Source organism: Thunnus thynnus, chromosome 11 (genome assembly GCF_963924715.1).
Source record: "Thunnus thynnus chromosome 11, fThuThy2.1, whole genome shotgun sequence".
Taxonomy (NCBI): Eukaryota; Metazoa; Chordata; class Actinopteri; order Scombriformes; family Scombridae; genus Thunnus; species Thunnus thynnus.
Window position 1 is genome coordinate 33415423 of NC_089527.1, and position 26899 is coordinate 33442321.

Here is a 26899-nt window from a genome sequence, read left to right on the forward strand (position 1 = left end):
CAAACTCAAGATGCCTACAACCTCTATTAGGAGTGTCTGACGGACCTTCTCCATGACTATCTGAGATCCAATGATGGCCCAATGCTCCCTCGAAGTGTGGTGCAGCCAGTGGATTAAAGTGGAACTCAATCCGGTGGTGTTTAGCGAGGAGCATCTCTGGGGTGCATTTCTGCGAAGACTGTGGCCAACTCCCTTTCAGCCCCATGAAAGTTGGTGCCCTGATCTGAATAAAGTTTGGTAGGGGTACCACAGCGAGCAGTGAACCTCCGGAGAGCCATGAGGAAGGCATCAGAGTAAAGAGCAGTCAGAAGGTCCAGATACACAGCTCGGCTCATAAGACATTTGAAAAGGAGGCCCCACCGCTTCTCTGTCCGGCATCCTATTTTCATCTGAAAGGGACCGAAACAGTCCATGCCAGTAGAGTGGAATGGTGGTTTGAATAGGCAGAGACGTGTGGATGGCAAATCAGCCATGAATGGTGCTGAAGGCTTAGCTCTCCATTTTCGGCACGAAGTCAAAGTCTCTGATCAGCTGCATTGTAACTTGGTGGTGAGGGTCCAATATAACCGGATGAACTGCTGAGGGGTCGAGCTCCTCTGCCCGGTGCAGCCTGCCACCCACTCTGATAAGTCCTGAAGCTGTATCAAACTCAGGGGATAAGGTGATAAGATGACTGGAAGCAGGCACTGGCTTACCTGCTCGCAGGAGGGCGTAATTGTCTGGGAAGCTGTCGATCTGGGCTCTTTGTAGGATGAGATACGTGGCCTTCTGGTACATGGCTGCTGATGGTGGTCCATCCTGGCTGGCTGCCCCGTGAAGCCGCTACCCAGTAGCCTTAACCAAGTCCTGCCAGGTGCCCAAGATTGAATTTCCTCGGACATAGATACTTTGTAATCTACTCGATCACAAAATGGACATGCCCTCGGCACATCAAACAAACAAAACACTCGTAGAGGAGGAAAATGGCATTTTCCCAGTATACTACTGATCCTGATCTTATTATCCGGCGATGTACAATTAAACCCTGGCCCATCAACAAACCACTCACTGGAGCATGTACCAGCGGGTGGACTGACCGGAGGGCAGCTAGACACGGGCCTCACTGGAGCAGCATCCTTTGCCGGGGCGGTGGGCTTGGTTGGAGCGGCGCAACCTGGGGCTGTGCGTGGATTGCCTGGGGGGGACGGACTCACTGCTGGGCCTGCCCGAGGTGCTTGTGCCAGACGCGCTTCATGTTGCGACTGGCCAGCAAGACCTCAGTGCACCTGTCGACACGGGTTTCCAATCAGAGGGACATGAACTGTCTGGTGAGCGTGAACAGCCATACTTATACAGGCGATCCAAGGCACCAGAGCGCGTGATGCGTGCAAAAAACAGGATTCATAAACTACACTATGAAAGAGGTATTTGATCAGCATGAAAACAAAATGAATTTAGATTTTTCCAGACTGTAAATCATGCAAAGGTGATATGGGACTCTATGTCAAAACCTAAAGGTATTCTGGGTGGACACCTGAACATTCGGAGTATCATATCAAAAGGAGATCAAATTCATCATCTTCTGACAGACTCTAATCTAGACTTCCTAGCTCTGAGTGAAACCTGGCTTAACGGTAATATTGCAACCAGCATGACTGATGTTCCCAGCTATGGTTGTTACAGAAAGGATAGATCATCTGGCAGGGGAGGGGGAGTATTGTTCTATGTCAGAGACACTTTTAAATGCAATGAAATCAAACTGGACACACCTTTAGGATTTTTAGCCTTAAATGTAGTATTGTCCTCCAATATGAATTTTAACATTGTAATCCTGTACAATTCACCATCACATGACATCTCTTTTTATCATGATTTAGATTAATTGCTTAAACTGCCAAATTGTCGCTCTCAATCTCTCTTTTTGGAGATTTTAATATAAATTGGTTAGATAAATTGTTGCAAACAAAAGTTGAAAATGTTTTCCCAAAATCACAAAATTCATATGAGTCCAACGCTGCTCGCAGCTTTAATTTAGTTAGTAGTCCTCTGCCTTTTGGGCTCGGTCCCTAATGATAATAATAATTCAGTGTTGGATCTTGAAACTTGAATATAAGTTCACCACCAGTGGCAGATTTTTCTGAGTGACTTGTAATGTGGGTGACAGGTCAGAAACATGTCTTTTAAATCACTGTTGGAACAATGACATGGAAAAATGCTAACACTATCATACCGTATTGGCCTTTTGGGAACCAATGTGGACAGAAAAACATAAAACCATTAGGAGAGAAAGACCCAATAAAAGCTCATGAAATGGGCTGTTGTAACATCAATTACAGGTCTGGACTGGTATTGTCTTTTCTCCCAGTTTTCAGCCAATATTAGTTTACATTTTGGCTAATTTACACCATTAAATGTATGCTGAGTTCTCTATTAGCAGTTCCTGTTTGCATTGCATCCGTGTTGTGTGTATGTTTACATGTAGCTGCTTCCTATGAGGAAGGGTGGAGAGGTGAAGGGGTTCTGCTTGTTGTTCGGCCTCCGCTTTTCCATTTTCTCCTCTTTTTCTTTCTTCTTCTCTTCTTTTGCTCTTTGTTTCTTTTCCTCCTTCTCCCGTTTTTGTCTTGCTTTCTTATGTTTCTTGTCCTCATTTTCTTGTGGGTTCTCTTCTTTCATCCACTTGTTTCCATGTTCTTTTTGTTCCATCTTCTGGCTGTGCAGAAGTGCCTCCTCTCTCAGCTGGGCAGAAGCTAACAGTATGGCTTTTTCTGCATGACATCTGGCTGTGACCTTGATACACTCCTCCTTCCAGAAGCGTTCGATGGTGTCGGCCTGCATGCTCTTGCTTTGGACACTTTCTCTGAGGGAGGAGATGAGTGAATCTCTCTCAGAGATGTCCTCTCTACTCTTCTGGAGTGCTGAATTGTGTGCATTTTCGGGAATCACCCAAATGTGTGTTCTTAAATTAGTGTTAGATGAAGTTGAGAGCAGTTTCTTATTTGGATTGGACAGTAAGCACCTAAACACATCATTTTTCTTTGCTGTTTCGGTTAAACTCTCGTATTTGTCAAGGTACGGCCATGGGGACTTCTTCGGGATCAATTCCTCTCTTTCCTCATTGTTGCAGGTTCTCTCTGCCATGTTGCCATCAGGTAAATTCCAGCTGGTGTGTATGTATTCTTGCAGCAGAGACATCGTAGGCAACAGCCCAAGGATTGGTACATGATGTCAACGTCATACGGAAGTGCTTCCTTTGGCTACACATACACAGTTCGTCTGCGTTTGGCGGTGGTGTCACATATTGATCCTCAGCAGTTTTATTTCAGACTGCAGCAGAAAGCTCCACTGCGCTTGAGCTTCAGAAATGCTTGATTGGAAAATGTAGCTCATGTGGACATTACCACACCTCTATATCAATAAAAGAGCTTTGCTAATGATAACGCAATTTTACTCAGAAAACAGCGACACTACCACCACGCTACTGAGAAATGTAGTTAAACTAGTAGTTAAACTGCCACTAACACTAACACTGACTGGTAGCCTCACTCATCTTTTCTATCAGAACTTCATCGCTCACTCTGGGATTTCAACTGAGTGTCACAGTCTCAGTCTTCAAGCGCAGGAATTACCATCGTATGTAAGTCTGGGCTGAACTGTTCCCCTTTGTCCTCATCTCTAGACTTCCAGAGCAGTTTCTCTCCGAGCTCTATTGCCATGAACAAAAAGCAGACTCTTTGGAGTCTTGGAATATGTTCATGTGTCTGTGGAGCAGGTCAGATGATGAGTCCATTTTATATAATGTGTTTTTTGTGATCTTGGTATTGTTGAGGATGAATTTCATTTTGTATTTCATTGCCCTTTGTACAATGACTTGAGGAATAGTCTGTTTGAAAAGATAGAATTAAAAAACCCTGATTTGTTTTGGTTGTCCAATGCTGATGTGTTGAGTTGGCTTTTTAATATGGAAATGTTTATTTTGGCGAGATTTATAGGAGATGCTCGGTAGCTAAGACAGAGAACATTGTATCCATCATCATGGGACATTTCTTCCATGTAAACGGTGTTGTGAAATGCTTTATTTTTGAATTTGTTGAACTGTACATTATGATATGTCATGTGGCTATCTTGGTTATTTTTGTCTAGTGACTTGTAAGCCCATGTGGGCTGGGCACCAGAAAGGTGCAGGACACTTGAATAAATAATTCAATTCAATTCAATTCAACTCAATTCAATTCAATTCAATTCAATTCAATTATATGTTTATGTTTATATGTTAATTTTTAACTTTTTGCAAATAAGTTGACCATATCATATCAACTTAAAAGGTGATGATGTATCAGTGCAGAGTTTTCAAAGCTTGCTCCCATATGGCCAAAAATCTTAAAATGTGCCATATCACAGTTTGGTTTGATTTTCAGGATTTTGATTTTAGACTGGTGATTTGACCACCTTTCTTATTCTGTATAATGCAATATTTGTCTTCTCTTTGTGGCTATGTTTTGCTGTCTTTGAATTGAATTGCTTCTAGTGACAGCTTTCCTGTTCAAACAGCTGATCCTTTTGCTCTTTTTTTCATGTTTTTAACCTGGCTGTCCAAATTATGCAGGCATCTGCTCTCATTTAGCTAGAACCCTTGTTCAAATAATACAGTTCATTTATTTAATCTTGCCTTTACAAAAGCAGTGTGGGACAGAAGCCAACCTTTAATCATCACATCAGATTAGGTATTCAAGTACAGTCCCACAGAATCCCCAGCTCAATGCTTGGCTCCACTGATTTCAACAATAGGCCTGAAATAGGCTTTTTGTCCTCTTAATTAAAAGCGATTGAAGACACTTTAAAGCAGCGGCTCTTTCTAAACAAGTTGATACTTTAGATCCTCATTTGCCTTGAGGCCTTATGTTTCTTTTAAGCATTTCGAATGTTTAATACATGAGGTCATGTTTGCACAACACAAATTTGTAAGACTCCACAGTTGCCAGGAAGAAAATGCTTTCAGCTCTGTGATTGGTGGTCCAGCTATCATTTTATAGAGGGCTGAGTAATTTGAAATGACATTAAAATTGACCAATCAATACTTTCCTGCTGAATGGGTGGGCTTTGTTGTCGCTACTTTATGACTAGTTCAGCCCCCTGTGCACTGTGAATGGGTCCACACCATTACCACGCTGGTGTACACCTGTGGCTCACTGAGTAGGCAGTCTGTACACCACTGGACAGTTATCGTAGCCAGCAGATTATGCAACTTTTTTCCCATCTTTATCCAAGGGTGTTGTAAATCAGTTTGAGAGCATGGCCCTCACGGACTTAATTGACATCACCTGGTAAGTGCTTGAGTGTGAGAGGCTACAAGGGCTCGAAATGGTTTAAATAGGAGTGGGACAGCAGTTTGTGACATATCACGCTACCTTGATGACACCAAAACATGTTGCATATGATTGTGGGTTTGGGACTTTTTATTCAATATTTTACTGCCATATCAACATGACTGATTGGAATTTGTCTAATGAGATCACAAAAACAGAAAAAGACAAAAATAGTAAAACCACTCACTCAAAAAGCAGATTAAACAAAGTGTAAAACAGATAGTAATATCCAACCTATAAAATAATGATATGCCTGACAGTCAAGTAAGGGACCGACTGCCTGATTTGAACGTCTTCAAGGCTCTTGCCTTACAGAGTGGACAAGAGGTAATTGTCAAATAATCAATTTACTAATTTTTGTCAAAACAGTGTCATTAACCCTTTCATGAATAGTGGTCACTACAGTGGACAGCTATTCAAAAGCCATTTTCTTAGATATGCATGGGTTTTGATGGTCCACCTGAGTGGACATGTGAAAAACTCCTAAAAAAATGCAGGTTTAAAAAAAATTAAGTTCTTTTTTTTTCATGCCTAAAGGGGAATAAAAACACCAAGGAAAAAAATCCTGACTGAGGTTATCATAACTTATGCATGAAAGGGTTAAGCAAAAATTAAAAGAAATGGTTGATGAACAAACTAGATGTGTAATAAAACCTATGCTTACATTCCTCAGATTTCATGTGTTTTTATGTATCTTAAATCCTTGTTAATGTAGTGTTTCTTGTAAATGTAGGCATACCAGTGCACCCACTATGCCAGGCTGAATACCCATATGCCAGTTTGCTTACTGTATAATATGTAACTATTCTGCAATAAAATGTCCAAAAACAACCAGACCAATGTTATGTATTTTGTTGAGTTGTGTACTTACATTATCCCAAATGTTTCCAACAATTTTCAATTTTCATCAATTTTTTAATCAAGGTAACAGTCCATTGCATTTGGTCTTCTGTCAATGGTGTCAAACCCCTCTACCAAAGAGTATCCATGCACAAGATACATGCTTCAGCGTTGTGGTTGTCTGCCATAGTGGCATCTACCAAAGAGTATACACCTACAACATAATACATCGGCGTTGTGGTTGTCCTCCAGAAACTGACTTTTATTCAGTTTTAAACCGCATTTTTACAATAAACTTGGTGGTTTTTAACTATATCTTTTAACCAGATGAAGGATTTTGGTCATCAGATGTCTGGATCTTAAGTTATCAGAGAAATAAGCTGAGCAGAAACTCTGATTTTTTACGTGAAACTGCTTTATTCAGGGTTTTTACTGGTTTTAATCCCTGTGTACGTTTGTTTTGGAGAGGAGGAGACCTCTGTGGATAATTCTGCTCCTGGTAAAACCCTGCTGAATGTCTGTATCTTAACTTGTCAGAGAAACAAGCTGAGGAAACATTAGCAGCAGCTCGGCTCACAGCCCCATCATACGTCCTGTGCCTGCCGAACAGCGTCAGAGACACACATTTTTTATGTTAAACTGCTTTATTCAGTGTTTTTACCTGTTTTAATCACCAGATCTGTTTGTTCTGGAGAGGAGAGGACCTCTGTGGATAATTTGTCTCCCAGTAAAAACATCCTGAACGATAAACACTGAAGTAATCCTAACCTGGAAAAGCTGGTTGTTTAACAATAAATGTCATGGGGATGTCTTTAGGACCCTTGGGAAGGCTATATAGGGGACACAGGAAGTGAGCGCTCTCTCTCTCTTACTTGTGTGCGGAACGAGGAATTGCAGTAAGGTAGACACTGTACGAGGGACGCCAAACATTTGCTTGCTGTATGCTATATATGTAAAATACTATCCATATCATATAATATGAGAGAGCATGTAAAATGTTGCTAAAGTAAGAAATGAATATATTCCTGTAGAACTCTGAAAATAGCCCATGAGGGGAGAGTGGATAAAGAGTGGATAAAGCCGTAGATGCACGCTGAAATTAACAATAGGCCAGCTCTCCTGCGATGTTACACAAATTGAATCTCCTCAGTGGGTTGTAAAATATGCAGATAATTGATATGAGTTTTATTTTATTATAGCTTCCAATCATCTGCTAATAGACACCAGGAGTAAACCTGAAGTGGGATTATGATCCTAAATTGTGTACATGTATATTTATCAGACTGCGAATATGTGTATCAACCTATGTGACATTTAGTATTTTATTTTCCTTTTTTAGTATTAGTCATCACGACAATAAGCACACCGTGCATCTGGGTGCTATCTAGATTAATTAAAGATATGACATAGTGAGTTGGTAATTTTATGAAAAACATTCATTTTAAATATGCCTGACTGTAGCCTAATACTATGTCTATCTTTATAGGACTGTTTTTTATGGCAATTTTGACTGTCATTGTTTTTTCCCACATCAAGAGTTTGGTTAGAGTAACAGGCTTTTTGTTTTAATTATTTTTCCCTTTTGTTTTCTTTGTTTCTTTATTATTTGGTTATTATTTAAACCGGGCCTTGTGCAATATTTCTGATGGGCACTGTGCAATCCTTGAGCTGTAGCTAAAACATTCATTCATTCATTCATTCATAGTGAATAAATGCTTTATTGTTTGGGCTGTTGGCCTCTCGTCCTCTTTATTTTGGACTCTTACCTGTGTTTGTGGTGACCCATTTTGGAGATTAATACTTATATCAGACCTGTATGAAATCTCCATCACTACATAAAGACAACAACTCCCATGATCCCACGCTACTTCACAATGTCATCAAACTCCGTCTTTTGTTATTGTTGTGATTGAGAGACCCCTAGTGGCAGAAATTACATATTGTGCATAAAGGGCTCAAAATGTCTGCTGGAGCGCCCTCATGCACTTGACAGTGACAGTGACAGTTTGACAGTGGGACAGCCCTAAGCCCTGGTGGACTCGAAACCCTGCCCTCACATTCAGGTAACCTCTGCTTGCACTTAGATTTGCTCTGTTTCTGCTCAAACTGTATGCTTGCACTCAGATATATTGTTGCTTGCACAGATTTCCTCGTTCCTGTGCTTGTGAAACTTCTGCTCTCAGATTTCTCTTCTGCTCTCGGAGTTTTTTGTGCAACAACCCTGTCAAAATCCCCCAACCAATAGAAGGCCAGGTGTAGTTTTGACCAATGAAATGATCCCTGCTCCTTGTGGGCACATTCGCTTTACTTCTTAGAGTGTCCCATACCAGTACTCTTTTACCGGGCTCATCCATTCTCAACCCCTTTAACTTTTGGAATAAAAAGCTGGTTAATTTATACATGAGCGCCTGTACTTTTTACTATAATAGCTGCAAACAGTATAATAGTAGCCACATGGCACAGACAATCTGAATCATTTAATGCTTTATTAATGATTTGCGGTGGTATAGAAAGGAGGGATTTTTCACAACCTGGCAACCTGGAAAATGAGCAACATATTCCATCTGTTGAGATACAGGCAGTTCAAGGGGCAAGGGGGTGACCCAAATTCATCATTCAAAAGGACAAATTAGAGTATTCCCTTGAATGGTGGAATTTGGAATTTCCTTGTCAGGGTCTTACAGTACAATGTCAGATCAGGAGTTTGAGACTCAAGTTTCTGAAATCAAAGCTGAGATGCCCCATACTGGCTACACAAGTTGAGCGGGAAATTCAAGTTTTAAAAATTAAAAATTTGTCATCATTGGGGAAGGTTAGTTTAGGTTAGATAGCTGAATATGTTCACCGCAGCCAAACATGGATCTAAGAAAGTGGTTGATTGCCTCCAAAGCAACAAATTTACAGCCAAAGATTGACAAAGATGACACTTTTTTTGAGTCCTTGGAGTCACTGTCACCGGCTACTTCTAATGTTAGTCCTCCGAGCTTTGATGCTACATCCTGCCGGTCTGACGGTGTTGTTGAGCCTGACACAACAACTGCTGTGGATGATTTAAGAGAAAATGGGCCTAAACAGGTTAGTCTCCACACCTACCCCATGAGCCTGAGTAAGAAGAGATCTTTTCTTACTGCCTTGTACCAGAGGAGGGATTGGCTGGAGAACTCCGTGAAAGCGGATGCGCCTTCTGCTACTCCTGCCACAAGTTTAGCTGCCGAACTGCTCATCTTGGTCAGGGGAGCCGTTTTGACTCAGCCTTCACCACAAAAGGTTTCCATGACTGGAAACACGTCACAGAAACCAATAAAGGCTTCCACAGGCACGCCACATCTAAGGAACACCTGGCATGTTACACTATGTAGAGAAAGAGAGAGCCGGTCCGAAAAGGGTAAAGAAATCTTCACTCCACTAAATACAGATCAAATTAAAAGAAATCGATATTACGTTTCCTCTTTCGTTGACGTTGTGGAGTTCCTGGTTGCCAATCAGTTGCCATTGAGGGGTAAAGTTGAGACATTTGATAATATGGGGGATGGAGGAAGTGGATTATTCATGTCTTTGCTGGATTTAAACATCAGGAAGGAAACTCTCCCATCCTCTGGCTCGTCCCCGCATCTGTGTTCGCCACTGACCGTTGGCAGCTAATCCTTAAAGGAGCTACGCTACTCGTAACACATTTTAGTTTAGAAAACATCCTAGAATACATTTAAAAAATTCCCTGATGCTTAGGCCCTATGAGGGACGCCAGGTTCGCAACACACTGGCGGAAACCCTGGTTTGTGCGTCAGCGCACAGTTTGAAGCACTGTCAGTGGTGCTGAACACAGGCGGAGCTGTCTGTTCAGCACCACTGATAGCGCTTCAAACTGTAGGCTGCATTTGCTAATTGTTTGTGTGCCTATAGCGCCAGGCCTTTGCCTGCTTGTGAATTAGTAGGCTTAACTTAACAAATATTACTAAAATATTGCCCTATATCCTGTAGGTGCTTATGTAGCTCGACCAAGCAAACAAAATCCTGTAGGTAGAGGACACTGACCTTTCCACTGGAATAGCGCTTGTAAAATCAGCGACCCAGTGTGTCCGAAATCTCAGAACTGAGGAAGAATTCTGCGCATTCTGGGATAACTTCACACCTGCCGTGCCTGCTGTCCCAGCAAAACGAAGTCGACAGGCAAATAAGCTGCTGGCTGAGTATGTGGTCGAAGAAACAACTGGAGGCAACACAATGGATAAGGTCGAGTTGCGCAGGCTGTATTTCAGTGTGTTGGACCACGTCCTCAGTGAAATGGAAGTGCGCTTCAGTGAACGCAACTCCAAGTTGGCGGCTGCACTTGTCGCTCTTGATCCAGAGAGTGACACTTTCTTGGATGTGAGAGCAGTGCAACCCCTTATGGAGCTGATCAAATCCATCATTGTGGAGACAGAGTGTGTCGTTGCAAAGCAATACGTTGCTAGAGTGAAAGAGGATGATCAGAAGAAGATGACCGTGTCAAGACTCCTCTCAGAACAACATGGAGTACTTGGGACCATGCCCACTGTTTTGCTTGCCCTCAAACTTTTGCTGACATTAGGTGCCTCCACCAACATGTGTGAGAACTCGTTCTCAGTTCTCAAGAACATTTTTACCGACCACAGACGGACAATGACGAACTCTCAAGCTAGTACAGCTGGCTTTTGAACGAGACCTAACGAGGGTGCTGAGAGACAAATGGAAGGACCTTGTGCTGCGTAAGTTCAGCGCCTCCAGTCATAGACTACAGCTGTTCTAATGAGAGTGCATTTGATGCTTAATGTTTAGGCCTACACAGGCTTATGTAAAAGTTCACTTGTTATCCTGTTCATACTGGCCACTGACTGGCATAATTATTTGGTATATGCAAATCTAATATTTTCTTTTTATTCAACATTTATTTGCTGTGACCTCGTTATGTGTTATTATGTGTTATCATTTCCTTACGTGCGTTTTGAGTTAAACATTTCAGTAAAACGTGCTTGTCCATGCCTTTATTTACACCTAAGTGATTTCTCATTGTGTTTTTTGTTAGATTATTACAACAGTGAAGAGAATGCACTATTTTTGTGATTTGGTTTAACTTTCACGATGCACGACTACGTTGACACTTGCCAGTAATTTGGTGCCCCTCCGCTGTAAGCCTCTAGCCCCCCCTGGATATTTGTTCTAGCGCCCACACTGATTACATGCAAGTCATACTGATGCTCTACTGTATCAGAACTGTAATAATATACCTTTATAACTTTTAGAATAACTTTTTCACATATGTGCTAAGGTCAGTGGTGATCAAGGTGCGGAGAACGTCGACATTACTCGTTTCATGTTTACTGTGTGAGGAACAAGTTTTATTTCTGGAAAAAGAGTCCACAATCAGAGGTAAATATAATCAAATGTTTAGCAAGGTAACATTAACCTTGAGTCAGCATTGACAGTCATTAATTTTTCTGTGTATGTGTGCAGTTGTATGTCAATCAAGACCTCATTTATGATTAATTGAAATTAATTAAAAACTGCCTGTTCATTTGTGTTAAAAGTAAAGGGGTGCTTCTCACTGACACACAATCAAGAATCTCTGCTACATACACTGTGTATAGCTGTCTTCATTCTGCTACACTATCCCCTGTGGCCTAAGGACCTCAGTCTTCCCATGACTAACCTGCAGTCAGTATGGTAAATCTGAGCTTCGATTTAAGGCACAAAAGTGTCAAGCTTCTGGTCTGAAATTGTACTGTAATCATTCAAATTAAGCCCTGTGAGTCTTTTTAATTTTTAGTCCTATGAATCAACATTTTGGCATATTTTGTCCTCTAATAGTGGATGTGCAACCTGGTGTTTTCTTAGGCCTGTGACTATTATGGTACGTTTAAGTGCCCCTTTACCCTTTACACTGTCTGTAACTCAAAAAGTGACATACTGCTTGTTTTCCATTTTTCCATGACAGAATTGAATGGATTTGGCATGATGTGTGGACTGCAGCAACTAGCTTAAGATGTCCTATCTTGAAGAAGAGGGACTATTGGACATCTCAAACACACTGCACATCTTCCTGGTGTGTTCCTCCTCCGTCTCCACAGCGACCTTCACACCTTTAGTGAGGGATGGAACCATTACCCACTCCGCTCAGTAGGAAACATGACCCCTCAACAGTTGTGGCAGTTGGGCCTGCTGCAAAACAGCACAGATGAGGCTTAGGCCTAAATGCACTGGAAGTGTCTGATGCGTGTGTTTTGAAGTACGCATATTGTTTTTAATGGCCGAACACGCACTAACAGCGTTATGAGGCCCGTCAAACTGTCTTGACGCCCCAACTCTGACCTTGTTTTGATTTTGGAGCGTCAAATGAGGACCCAGTTTTCTCAAGCGCAAGCCAGCTGAGCACCAGCGAGCAAGTGAGAGAGAGAAAGACACAGCGCGGCAGTGGTCGAGTAAGGGGACTGAGCGGTAGTGAGAACCAAACCTCTGAATGAGAGAAGTAAAAGGTTATATTCTGATTTTTTTCACGGAAGTTACGTTTTAAAGCACAAATAAATAACCATCAAACAGTCAACAGATTATTTACTGTGGACACAGATGCTCTTAGTTTCAGTTTCATTTTCCTCCTCTGCATTTCTCCTTTTCATTCATTCATTACATCCAACATGTACAGCAGTTAATACAAAGAGCAAAATGAAAAACCTGTGTTGGTTCTGTGGTATTGGAATTTCAAATCTGATGCAAATCTATCACTTCCAGTGTGTTTAGGCATTTAGAATGTTGAGGTGCATCCTTTTCTGCAATTATCTCTGTTGAACGTACATTAATTCAGGCAGTACATTCTTTGAATATTACACTGTAAATTTATGCTTGATTTAAACTGCTATTTGAATCCTGGGATCTGCAAGAACTTGACCTAGACGGGGAGAGTGCCCTTTACTGTGATGAGTTCCTACCAGGATCTGGGGTTGTTGTTCCAGAATTTCCCATGCCCGAGTGAGCAAGATATGACAGACCTTCAAGCTACTGTGGACCCTACAGACCTATCCAACTCCCAAGGTTGTGGCATTAACTGTCGTTCTCTTCAAATCTTTCAGTGAGCAACTGTCATGTTGGTAAGTCTGAACACCAATTGCTGTGCCACATACATGTAGACATATGAAAAAGCCAAGTCAAAGTTTGTAGAATTTAAAAACCATCCTTTTGTTTAGAACAGCTGTGTTCTTTCCTGACAGACTGTTTTAAAATGTGTGTTTTTCATCTGTGGCAGCGTTCTTAAAATTTTCACAACTATTGGAGATACACTGAATGACAATATTGAACATTACAGTTCATTAAACTTGAACCACTGAAATTAAAATAGATCCACCAATAAACAAGTTTGTACACAAAATTTCATTAAAACCATCCATTTTAACATCCAACAAATTAATTTACTTTCACTACCAAACCTGCCACAACCTTATTCATCTACACCCTTAACAATTCTTGTCCCAGATGGAATGCCTCCACCAGAACTACTTTGAAATTTTTATATGATCTCATGTGTTGAGCAGGGTATGTGATGGTGCTACTGCAAGCTGCAACAGGTGGATAGCATATCCTATGTTCTCCAGATTGTGACTTGAGGTGATGATTGAACTTTACATTTACTTTAAAACGTCTCTTCTCTTTCTGCAAGACAGGAACATGGCCTTGCCCTGTTATGCACTGAAGAAATGCCTTTGGAGAAAATGAGGGAGGTGCAGCTTTCTCCAGCCCTGAATCAGTTTCATCTGAAATTAAAGGCAAGACAGAATGTATAGATAGAATGTAAAATTTTAAGATTGATTTTTCAAATTTAGAAAAAGAGTAGTCCATGTACTAATAATATTGGTGGAGGCAGAGACAGCTAAGAATGTGTTTCTGCTATCATACAGACAAAATGGATTGCCACTGCAGATGAAATTAAAGCTGCAAGCAGCGTTGGTCGGGACCTCGCACTCTGGCCCATTGGGATCAGATCATATTGCCTTTTAAAAATGAGTCATATTTCTTACAAGTGTGGTGTGCTTTTACTTTGAAAGTTTGATTGACACAATCAGAATTTTCTGCAGGGTGACATGTCTGTCTTGCTCACACCTGTGTCATCAAAATTAGGCAAGTTTTGGGCCCTTTCACTTCAATTTCAATTGGTAAATTGAAAACTCTTGACGAGTTTGTGTGTAAAACAAATTATTTTCCTAATTTTCATCAAGTCTATTTTTAGAAAAGGAAAGACTTTTAACCCACATGACCTGGTCAAAGTTTGATTGACATGTGTACTGTCAGGTGTGTAGAGACAATAAGTACCTGCAGCTGGACACAGAAAAATACTCATACATTTGAATGGAGAGTGTGAGCGAACCCACACCTTTTTGAACATTTACTGCTTCCACATAGTTTTAAATACAAACTTCATTTGAACTTTAAATGAGTCACATGACTTTGACCTACAAATCTTGAATTTACATGTTTTTCTATCTTTTACTGTTTTTGAGATATTAGAGTGTGAGTTTTAAAGTCTTTTCTTGCTCCTCCTGCGATTTTATAATGAGCGTGTATTGTGGAATGTTTTACAGCACTGAGGGAGTGACATCACCAGGATCAGTTGAAGAGGGGGATTTTAGAGTACACTTCTGGTGAAATATCCTCATAAATCCCATTACTTTGGCCAAATCATGTTTTTTAGTAGGAAATTTCGTTGCGAATCCATTGATACAGGTTTGAAAGTGGTCAGGCTTATAGTTTAGACGTCAGAAGCCTCTGTTTGACACAAAGTTCATGCCCATAGATTGCCTCCCCATTGTTATACATTGTAAGGTGTGATGTGGCACTGCAACTTTCAGGGCTTATAAAATCCAAACTGTTTGATCTATTACAAAGTTTTTAACAACTTTTTTTCAGCATAGTGTCATAAGTCACCCATTAAAGTTTGAAGCCAATACCATTAACACCCTCGGAGGAGATAGCGTTTGTTAGGGGGCCAAAATTGGGGCAAAGTCTTATTTTGAAAGGCTAATTGCGGACTTCTTGTTGGATTTAGGTTAAGGGTGTCAGCATATGATTTGTAGGTCTTGATGAGATGAATAATTGAGTTTTGGTTTGATCTCTCTATGACATTCCTACGGGCCATGGCGGCCATTTTAGTTACATTTGGAACTGTTGGGACAGGCATCAGGCAAGAGTGGGTAAAACAACCAGCTGAAGAACAGGGCCCATCTGGCTTGGCAGGAGTTGAGGTGCTTGGCAGTTTGGATGTACTCCAAGTTTTTGTGGTCGGTCCAGACCACAAACAGGTGCTCCGCCTCCTACAGCCAGTGCCCTCACTTCTCTATGGCCAACTTGACTGCCAGCAGCTCCCTGTTCCCTATGTTGTAATTTCTCTTGCCTGAAGAAAGCTTACAGGAGAAGAATGCACAGGGATGAGCCCTCTGGTCGTGGGCTGACCATTGAGAGACGACAGTCCCCATCCTCACATTAGAAGCTTCTACCTCGACTACAAACTGACAGCAGGTAACAGGGATGGTGTGAATGGGGGCAGACATAAACCAGTGCTTGAGGTCCGGAAAGCCTTGTCAGCCTGTTTGGACCATTCAAAACAGACCTTGGAGGAGGTTAGGGAATTCAGGGGGGCAGTGATGGTGCTATAACCACGGATGAATAGTCTGTAGAAGTTGGTGAAGCCAAGGAAATGTTGGACCTGCTTAGGGGACTCAAGAGTGGGCCAGTCGATGATAGGCTTGACTTCTAAGGGATCAATTTGGATATTGCCAGGGGAGACCATGAACCCCAGAAAGGACACTGACTCTCCAATGTACTTATCCCTGGCTTTAGTTTCAGGTGCAGACAGAGCGTACAGATGGCCCTTGGGAGGAAAGGTACCAGGGAGGTCAACTGCGCAATTGTAGGGACAATGTGGTGGTAAGAAAGTGGCCCGGGCTTTGTTTAAAACTTCCTTAAGGTCAAGGTAGTCAGATGAAACTTTAGATAGGTTACTCAGTTTCAGGAATACTGGGAGAGGTAGCAGAACAGTTCAGGCAGAAAGCATGGCAATGTTGACTCCACCCTAGAATGGCCCCGTTGGCCCAGTCCACATGGGGGTTAGGTTCACAGAGCCACTGGTAACCCAGGATAAGTGGGAGTAGAGGTGACCTTGCGGCTCAGCTGTCCTGCTGAAAGAGCTGCGTGGTGACTCCTGCGTGCAGCTCTGGCCGCTCAGTCTGTAATCCTTTTTAGATTGGTCGTTTTCTTATTGTTTGCGTGTATTTTATTTTTCTGACATAGTTACTCCCCTTACTTAGTTAGTTATTGTCTTCTTTGATTTGTGTTAAGAATGAAAACAATCTGGGTTATTTGGGTGTTTCATTATTCTGTAAATATTAATTTGGGGCCTATGTAATTGTGTCAGATTGTAGTGTCACCACCAGGGCTTTTGTATTGTTGTTGTTTGCTGTATATTAATTTTCTTTTCTTTTACTTGACAGGTGCTGGGGACCCAGGCAGCAGTCCACTCCATCGGTGGTGGGTTTCCTTCGCACCCCCGATTTTGTTTGCTGGTTTGCTGTGTCAGGGGTGGTTTTTCTTTTGTTATGAATTCCCCTGCCTTGGTTTGATCCCTGCTGCCTTGGTAAGCTCCAGCCCTGTTTCCAACCCCTTTTTTGGTTCACCTTCCTGTGCCATTAATTCTTGGGTTACGCCCTGATGGCTGACATTTTTAGCGAATTACCTTTTGTTTGTTTCTTTTGCTCATATTTTGTTTAATAAATTATTTTTAATTGAACACGTCCTCTGCCCAAGTGGAATTTATTATTGAACCTGTGTCTTGCTTATTTGCTTGTAGCTAACTCTCAATTTAATAATTTCCGGGGGTGAAATTCCCTCGGTGGCGTTGTTGAGGCAACTTATGGCACCACTCTGCCACACTAAGACAATAATTCTTTTCATTGAGTCATTATGTTCTTATTCGCTAAATTTTGGCCCTGTAATCAGTGTGCTAGTAGTCATTTTGGAAATTATTGCACTTTTAATAGGATTTGAAGATGTATAGTAGGTGTGATGTCTGCTGTGTTGGCATTGATTGACAGCTGTGATTGACAGTTGGCTCACCTGCTGCTCCCCCTGGCTCCGAGACTCACACTGAGTCGGTCTATTGTTGGAATATTTTGGTAAAATTAATGTTATTTGATAAGGATACCTACTGTGTTTGCATAATTTAGCTAGACTATCTAATGATAGCCCAAGCGTGTGTTGCTCTGTGTTTCCAACATAGCAGGGTGTGTTTCCAGACCATGAAAGGCAACACCCCACACTACTTATTTGGGAGGTCCTGGCTCCAAACAGAAAAGATTGCGCCGACCATAAGCTGGAACTCTGGCCTTCAAACCAGCTCCAATGCAAAACAATAGATGACGCCACACCCTGCTATGTCCGTCTTTATATGAAGTCTGTGGTTAGGATAGAAAGGATTGGGTAGGATTGGACAGATCATATGAACGACAGAATAAGAAATTTCATGCAACAGACATTCATGTAGACATTAGAAATACGACACTTCTCACTCAGGAATGCACTTATGTCTGAAGTGTCTGATTATTGTGTTTTACAATGAATAATTAGATGGATTTGTGTAAGAGTGTCCTCACCTTAGTATATATTTGGCTGTGGATGGCCAACGGTAACCTTTATTGGAGTATTGGGATTTCACAATAATTTGTCAGCCTCAAACTCAACAAAGTCTGATGGGGAAAGAAACATTTTACTTTTTTTTTTTAAACATTTTTTGTCATTTGGTAAATGCATTTATGAAAAGCGACTTACAAGTCAGCCAAGAATTATGAGCAGCCAGGTGAACAGGCATGTTAGAAACACAGTCTGTGTATATGTATTACAGTGCTGCTTGAAAGTTTGTGAACCCTTTAGAATTTGCTCTATTTCTGGATAAATATGACCTAAAATGTGATCAGATTTCCATTCAAGTCCTTAAACTAGATAAAGAGACATCAGTTAAACAAATGAGACATAAATCTTATTTATTGAGGAAAATGATCCAAGTTACATATTTGTGCGTGGCAAAAGTATGTGAACCTCTAGGATTATCAAGTCATTTGAAGGGGAAATTAGAGTCAGGTGTTGACAATTAAGTGAGAGTCTGGGAGGCCCTGCCTTATTTAAGAAGAGAAATCTGGGTCCTCACTATCAAAGTCTGAGCTTCACAACACAGGTTTGTGGAAGTGTATCATGGCTCAAACAAAGGATATTTCCGAGGACCTTAGAAGAAGAGTTGTTGATGCTCACCAAGCTGGAAAGGGTTACAAAACCATTTCTAAAGAGTTTGGACTCCACCAGTCGATTGTCAGGCAGATTGTGTATAAATGGAAGACATCCAACACCATTGTTACCCTCCACAGGAGTGGTCGGACATCAAAAATCACACCAAGAGGAGACATGTAATACTCCGGGAGGCCACAAGGGACCCCTGGGTAACATCTAGGAAACTAAAGGCCTCTCTTACAGTGGCTACAGTCAATTTTCATGAGTCCACCATCAGGAGAACATTGAACATCAATGATGTGCATGGCAGAGTTGCAAGGAGAAACCCACTACTCTCCAAAAAGAGGGTGAATGGAAAAATGTTCTGTGGATAGATGAGAGCACAATTGATGAGCAAACACTGCATTCCAGCAAAAGAACCCTATCCCATCTGTGAAACACGGTGGTGGTAGTATCATGGTTTGGGCTGCTTTGCTGCCTCTGAACCAGGACAGCTTGCAATCATTTAAGGAGCTATGAGTTCTGAGTTGTACCAGCAGAATCTACAGGAAAATGTCAAGGTATCCGTCTGTGAACTGAAGCTCAACAGAAAGTGGGTCATGCTGCAAGACAACGCAAGTCGTTCGTAGAACACACAAGTCGTTCTACCAAAGAATGATTAGAGCAGGAGAAAGATAATGTTTTGGAATAGCTGAGTCAAAGTCCTGACCTTAATCCTATAGAAATGCTGTGGAAGGACCTGAAGCAGGCAGTTCATGCAAAGAAGCCCACCAACATCCCTGAGTTGAGACTGTTCTGTAAGGAGGAATGGGCTAAAGCTCCAAGCTGATGTGCAGGGCTGATAAACAGTTACCGGAAAGTTATTGCTGCAAAAGGGGGTCACACCTGTTACTGAAAGCGCTGATACTTTTGCCTCACACAAATAAGTATGATTGGATAATTTTCCTCAATAAATAAATGAAAAAGATTTTTTTTTCTCATTTGTTTAATTGGATTTACTTTATCTAGTTTTAGGACTTGTGTAAATATCTGATCACGTTTTAGGTCATATTTATGCAGAAATACAGAAAATTCTAAAGGGTTCACAGACTTTCAAGCAGCACTGTATATGTGATTGTTTATACGTTTAGGTGTGAAAGTGTGTGTCTACATGTATAATGGATCTTCTCTCTCATACTCTGCATTTGTCACAATACAGGCCTCATCTGAGTTCAGCACAGCCCCTTGAGAAGCCATAACACCCACATGTGATCCAGTGGGAGTGTACCAGCAGCCTTCTTGTAGAATGGAACATGAAGAAAGTGCTGTCAAAACAACAGGTGCTCACATCCACATCACTAACTCCTCAACTCTGTTTCCAACCAGCATGCAGTCTACTCTAGATAATACAGGCCAGTAACATATCAGGTTATATGAGGGCTGTGAAGATCATAGCACATGTAGATATAGTGAGCAGGGTAGCAAGACGCTGAACCCCAACTGCTCCTGATGGTTAGGCCAGCTCCTTGCATCAATGTGTGAGTAAATGAGAGGCACATTGTAAAGCACTCTATAGTGCAGTCCATCAATAACTGCGTGAGCTTTTAGCTTTTGGGAGGTTATATTTTCTCTGCCTATAAGTAGTAGTTGTCTCTGCAGTGTTTCTGTGTTTTAGATCAATGATTATACATCATATGACAGTCACTGGGTAACTTGAAAACATTTGTAGTCACTTTAAGAATATTTATTTGAGTGCATGTCTTTGGTACAGAGCCCTGGTTCCTGTGTCTACATGTGTTACCATCCGGCTGTGTTGACACACCAACAGCCAATCAGAGATTAACATTCCACTCCAAGGTCAGAGTTCACAGTGCTAATTGCCCGCAGTGTTTCAGACAGACTTTGCTTTTTTTTAAAAAGGGATTTGATCCCTTTGAGCCTGAGCTTCAAAGAGGAGGAAACACCCAGTGAAGCCTTTAACAAATACAGGACAAAAACAGAAGAGGACTGGTTGATATCAGCTTTGCAGTGTGTCAGTCAGCCAGAGCCACGGGTCAATCTCAAGTCCCGAGTCAAGTTAAACAAGTCAGATTCGAGTCATCAACAAGAATTAAGCTCTCTCTCCATATCTAATGCTATTAATTTAATTTGATGGAGTAATATCCATAATAGTACATTTATAATAATTACAAGAATCAGATTTGGCTTGATGATGGTCAAAGGCCAACAAAACAAACAAAACAGATCTAACAAGGATCAGCACTGTTGCCATCTTGCCTCCCTATACACCTCAGCCAGTGACCTGCAGGTGTCATTGCGGTCTGGTACACACCTATTTGCATACACTCTCACTCAGGCACACATCTATCACACATCATGTCTTTACATTTTCACTGTTGGAGAGAACACATGAACAACAAAATACAACCACGGTTGTAACAGGGACACCTCTCTGACAGCTCCAACCATATGGTCATGTGGTGCATTATAGAGCCCTTTATAAGCTGTGCAACTGATTCAAAGTGTTAGGCTGTATTCAGACCAAATCAGGCAGTGCGGTGAAAACGCCACTCCTCCCATTCATTTGAATGGGGGCAGTGCGTTTTGGCTGCAGGCATTTTGGCCACAGCAGCCCTGCACTGGACTACTGGACACTGAAGCTATTTTTCATTACATTATACTGCATATTGCTGGATAGTTCAATGTATAAAATTTCTTTATATTCTATATGTTGATGATATATTTTGTATGTGATACCTAAATCTGCATTGTAACTGTAAAAACTTCAATGTTAGTTACCACGTCATGTCTTGTGCTTCAAGACTCTGCTGACTGTGTATTAAACCAAAACAATGGGACTCATGGAAAAACATTTTCATGTTCTTATCCTTAAACTTTCCAACTTTTTTCTGTGACGTTCCTGTGAGTGTTCCAAGTCAGATTCAACAAATTCTCGTAACAGGCGGAACTTGACATAAATCGCTGATTTCAGCCTGATGAATGTCATCCTATCATGAGGAGGTGCGCGTTTGTCTGATCATTAGCATAATCAATGCCCAACACAAAAATGTTACCAAAGAATAAAACAAGAATTTCACTCTGCAAATCTTCTGTCAGAAATCAGCAGACAAAACATAATAAGTTCAGGAGTGTGAGTAATAGAGGACCTGAGACAAATGACAGAAATAAAGAGGCTTTGACATGAAGTTAGATGCAAAAAAAAGTCTTTCTAAAGCAAAGCAAAGTGCTCCATGACTCATAGGAGAGGCAATCATGTGACAGTCACAGAAATGTTAGAGAAGAAGATATTATAGCCTACACTATGTGATGTTACACTGTTAGCTGCAACAAAACATGATACTGGACTGAGAGCTGCAGAGAAACAACAAGGCAGCTGTTTACAATAGGGGGCATTGACAAAGAGACAAAGGCATTTTGTAAATTATTAGAGAAAGTGTATATAGTTAGAACAGTAAAATTATGTTAAATGTTTTATACCAAAACATCATAATGAATAAATCCATGAATAGAGCTATTAGGGGCCCTTCTTGATTGGGGGCACCAGGCACTTGGCTACTTTGCCTAATGTTAAAGTCAGCCCCTGTAATCAGAGTCAGAGTGCACCAGACACTGTAGGTGGTGGTTTCCAATGTAGCCTACTGAAGTTACATTACACCTGTAATCTCCCTTCCATGGTAAAGCAGAATGTTCTCACCTATAACTGCATTTCTGTGAGAAACTGAGTGGTCAGCAAAATTAAGAGAGACGCATTTTCCTGCATTCTCGGGAGGCCCTGGGTAGCTCTGAAAATGCTGCACCCTTAACAGTATTTGGATCCAATGGGTCAACCTGCTGGCTGTGTCGATCTATTGCGCATTCGGGATCCTCAGACCTCTTTGCACATGTACATTTAAGTGTCCAAAACATATTCAACCTCCACTGCTTCATCAGCCTTCATCAGAGCAATAACAGATGTAAAAAATAGTGCAGTGAAGTTGGATTGTAATGTTCTGTGACGGTGCTGACAACTAATTAAAGACTAACAGGTTTCACCTGATCTGAACTGTTGCTGCTGACAGAGACTCTGTGAGCTGATTGTTCTCAGCTGGCCTTGATTGCGGAGGTGGCAAACTGGTAAAGGAGAGCCGAGAGAGTGGGAGGGTGTTCTGGGGAGCAGAGCTTGATAGATGTTGCGAGTAGTTTGCCCAGCCAAGCCACTGGTATTGCACTCACGTTAGGGGGTGGGTGCCATTCGTAGTTGTCTAGGGCTGCCGGCAGCGAAGACAGCTAGAACAGGGGGAGATGTTCCTGTGGTAGGGCTGAGGATAGTTAGGGACCGGGGAACACTAGGAGTGCCCTGCTGCTTCCCAGCTCTGCATGGGAGCGTTTAACACACTGGGCCATGTTGGACCAGTGCCACAAGCCTAGACCCCGGGGGAGGGTCTCGTTTCACCAGACAGTTATGTGGTCAATAAGTGTTTTTGTGTTTAGTCTTGTCTATTATTGTCCTTGTCTATTCCTGTGGTTATTTGTGTGACTTTTTATAGATCTTAAAGGCAGCAGCAGTAATATATTGGTGGGAATCAGTGCAAACTGGGGGAAAGACAGCTGATAGGTATGGGGGCATACATGACTGTCTCGGATAGTTTAATGCACACATCCCATAGTAGTGTGAAATCAAGTGTGCCTATTTAGGGTGGAATCATGTGTGGTTTTTACAGCGCTAAGCTTAGTGTGTTTTCTTAAATGCTTTTTACAACAGGACCGCTGTGTGTAGTCTGTCCATCTTTTGCGTGGATTACATTAATAAATTACTCTTCTTGGCTTTTATTGCACTTACAGTAACATAACGAGTTTAGTCGTCATCAACTCTCCACCACTGTCTGTCTCTTCTGTTGCGCTGCACACGTGGAGGGTCAGCCCCACCTGCGCTGAGAAAGAGCAGAGAAGCAGCGAGACGGCGACCACAAATGACAGCAGAACGCAGTAGAGACTGTCTTTATTTATGTTATTTACCAAATGTATTTGCACTTGTTTAATTTCAGCTCAGTGTGAGAGTCGGTGCTGCTTTTTGCTGTCATTTATGGTCAAGTTACTCTCCTCTGCTCTCTATGGTTCACCACCGGCGGGGCTGAGCCCTCGGTGTGCGTGCAGCACACACAGGAGAGACAGTGAAGCAGGTGAAGTACTTGAGTTGACGACAACTACACTTGTTATGTTACTGTAAGTGCAATTAAAGCTTCGGGAGTAAAAAGCCAAGAAGAGTAATTTAATTTAATCCGCACAAAGGATGGACAGACCATGGGGGGAGGAAGGGGTTCACAGACCAACTATTTACTTATTGAATTAAAATGTGCTGTATCCGGATAGGTATCATGATCAGGATATGAAATTACCTATATTGGGATATGAGATTTTGGTCATATCGCCCAGACCTACATTTGGTAGTACTAAAACACCCTTGATGGAGTCGGATATTCAGTTTTTACAGGTAAGTACATTTTGTTTTAATGCTTATTTTTAAGCATATTTTTTGTTGAAGTATAAGCATTATCACAGTTAACCATAGACTGTAAATGCACCGTGCTAACCAAGCTAGCAGCTAGCGTTAGGGTCAACGCCGCCCTCCCATACAAATATGGCCACTTCCAACTCCAAAAAACCCAAGATGGCAACAGTCAAAATGCAAACTCGAGGCTTCAAAACCAGAGTCCACAAGCCAATGCTTAATGTCATGGTGACAACGTCCATTATTTTTTACAGTCTATGGTCTGAAATTACTCATTAACTAAATTGAGATTTTGGACATTCACTCAACTTTCCTGAAGGGGTTAGGTGAGCTCATACTTTGGCTACTAAAAGTCATTGTAAGCAGTCATTTGCAATACTTACAATCTCATACACTAAAATGAGATTTGCAACACTAACATGAAGTAGTCTGGTTTATTGTATAAGTATTACATAATGTTATCCAATTTATGATACTTGTAATGTACAATGTCTCAGATTTTTGTGCTATGCCACTGTTTGTATGCAATATAATGTGTTAGATATGTATAATACATTACATGAGAAGCATAATCCAAGTTGCCAACAGGCAAAACTCGTTATTGTCACATCAGTTTAGAAGTAATGATTACAGATATTGTTAACTACCATAACCACAACAATGTAGAGCAATAAAACAACCCGTGTCAGTGAAAGATGTGGCTACATCAGCTGCTGCAACAAACTCTGTGTTCATATTAAATGACATGTACAGCATGTGAGATGAGCCTCAATCTGTCCTTCAATGCACATAAAGAATTTCAATGAAAATAAGTTCCATCCTGTCTGTTTTGTTGACTTTATCTGTCCAGAGGTATGTCCACTAGAAATATGTAGCAAATGTGAATCTCTCAATGTTTTGGATACAGAAGGCTTCACTTAGCCTAAACCTGCTGTGCCTGTTGAAGAGTTGACAGGGGCTGGTGGTGCTGAGGTGTCAGCCTCCTCCTCCTGGAGCCCTCTGATGGCTGCAACACTCACAAGCTGCAGGGCACAAACACACTCACACACACACAGAGCATCCCTACATGGATTCAACTGTGATTGTGGACCTTTCCCACTAAAACTACTCAAATTCTACATATCTGACAGTTATTTTATAGCAGTGTTACTGTGTTTGTTTAAGTAAAAAATAAAAAAAACTTCATATACATTTTGTAAGTTACATTTTTTAAGTCTACACCTCATTAATGACCCATCCAAAACACATTTTTTTTCTGTATTAATATATCAAAATCTCTTCTCCTGCAAAACAAATGCTTAGTTTATATTATCTTTTATTCAAAAATCAAACCCCTGGTTTGGCGTAATACATTGTGTCCAGGTGGCTGAGTATATGGCTCGCTACAATTACTGAACTTAAATTCTGGTCTGGATCATATTTGTAACATTATCAGCCTCTAACTTGGACTATTGACAGCTGACAGACATCTCAACTTCAATCAGCACTTTAAAAGTCTGTTCGGCCTTGCAGTTTACACAGAAGAAATATTTGCAGAGTCAAACCAATGCTCCCCAACATGGTTGAGCAAATCATCCATGCCTTCATTTTCTGTCAGCATTACTACTGCAATTTATTATTTACTTGCCTCAGTGGTGCAACGATTATCCTCCTCCAGTCCTGGCTGAATTACATCACTTCCTCTTTTACTTGTACAGTTTTTGAGTGTAATATTTATGTGCTTTTTCTTCTCCATTTTTGTGTCCTGACAGGAGTTGGATTGGGCAATTAGCTTAAACAAACTCTTAACAAACTACCATGCCCAAAACTCTTTGTGGTGAAGTAACAGTGCAACAGTATTGCTTGCTGACATGTTTTTAATAGTTTTGGGGCAACAACGGAGGTCTACAGCACAAAGGAATAAAAGATATCAAGCTTTGAATACACACACAATACTTGTATGTAGATCAGGTCATTGTTGGTTTGGCACTGCATGTGAGATTTGTTGACAGTAAGAAAAATATAGAAAATCACTAGCCAAATCCTTTAAGAAGGTCAGTAGCCTATACCATTAGTATGTTGTTTGTCCCATTAATCACATTGTTTGTTTGTTGTTAAGCACATTGTTTATGCTGGAATTCCCAATGGGATGAAGTTTGTCAGAGAAAGCAGCAGTCATGTCTTAACTATATTACTTCACCTGGAAATCCAGAGTCAGCCCCTCAGATAGTCCGAAGGCTTATGTGGAAGCTCATGTGTCCTGATAATGGTTGTAATGTCTAAACTGAAGACATCCTGAAAATGCACTCAGGTCAGCCTTTAAGTGAAGCTCTGGCTTGAATCTGACTGTATGACTGCAGTGTTGATGTCCACCGCCAAGTGAATGGGCCTCTGTAGAAGTCCAGTCATCCTAACTATGCCCATTGTCTCCTTTGATTGACAGGAAGGCTGCTGATAAAGGACTGAGGACCAGAGTAACCTACGCTGCTGCCCTCCCACTGCAGCTATATTACTTTACCACAGATTTAGTTTGTTCAACAAGCCACCTGCATGGGAGACATTATAAAGACTTACCAGACATCCTCACAAATAAAATGTACACATACCTTTCAATTTCATTGATCTGTGATTTTTTTTGTGTCATAGATCAATGAAAGAGAAGTCCAGTCATCCTAACTACGCCCATTTGTCTCCTTTGATTGACAGGAAGGCTGCTGATAAATGACTGAGGACCAGGGTAACCTACGCTGCTCCCCTCCCACTGCAGCTATATTACTTTACCACAGATTTAGTTTGTTCAAAAAGGCACCTGCATGGGAGACATTATAAAGACTTACCACACATCCTCATAAATAAAATGTACACATACTTTTCAATTTCATTGATCTGTGATTTTTATGTGTTACCCACTTTCTTTGAATCTGCTCTGTATTCTATACTTAAGTGGTTTCTCACATTACCCAGAATGAAGGTACTG

At 41.3% G+C, this 26899-nt stretch overlaps 1 long non-coding RNA gene across 1 annotated transcript; it reads left to right on the forward strand.

Moving 5' to 3' along the window:
- Positions 1–16674: 16674 nt before the first annotated feature.
- LOC137192170 (uncharacterized) lies at positions 16675–26775 on the forward strand. Its single transcript, XR_010930531.1, has 4 exons — positions 16675–16812; positions 19654–19774; positions 26366–26518; positions 26629–26775. It is a non-coding gene; the product is annotated as an uncharacterized lncRNA (long non-coding RNA).
- The last annotated feature ends 124 nt before the right edge of the window (positions 26776–26899 follow it).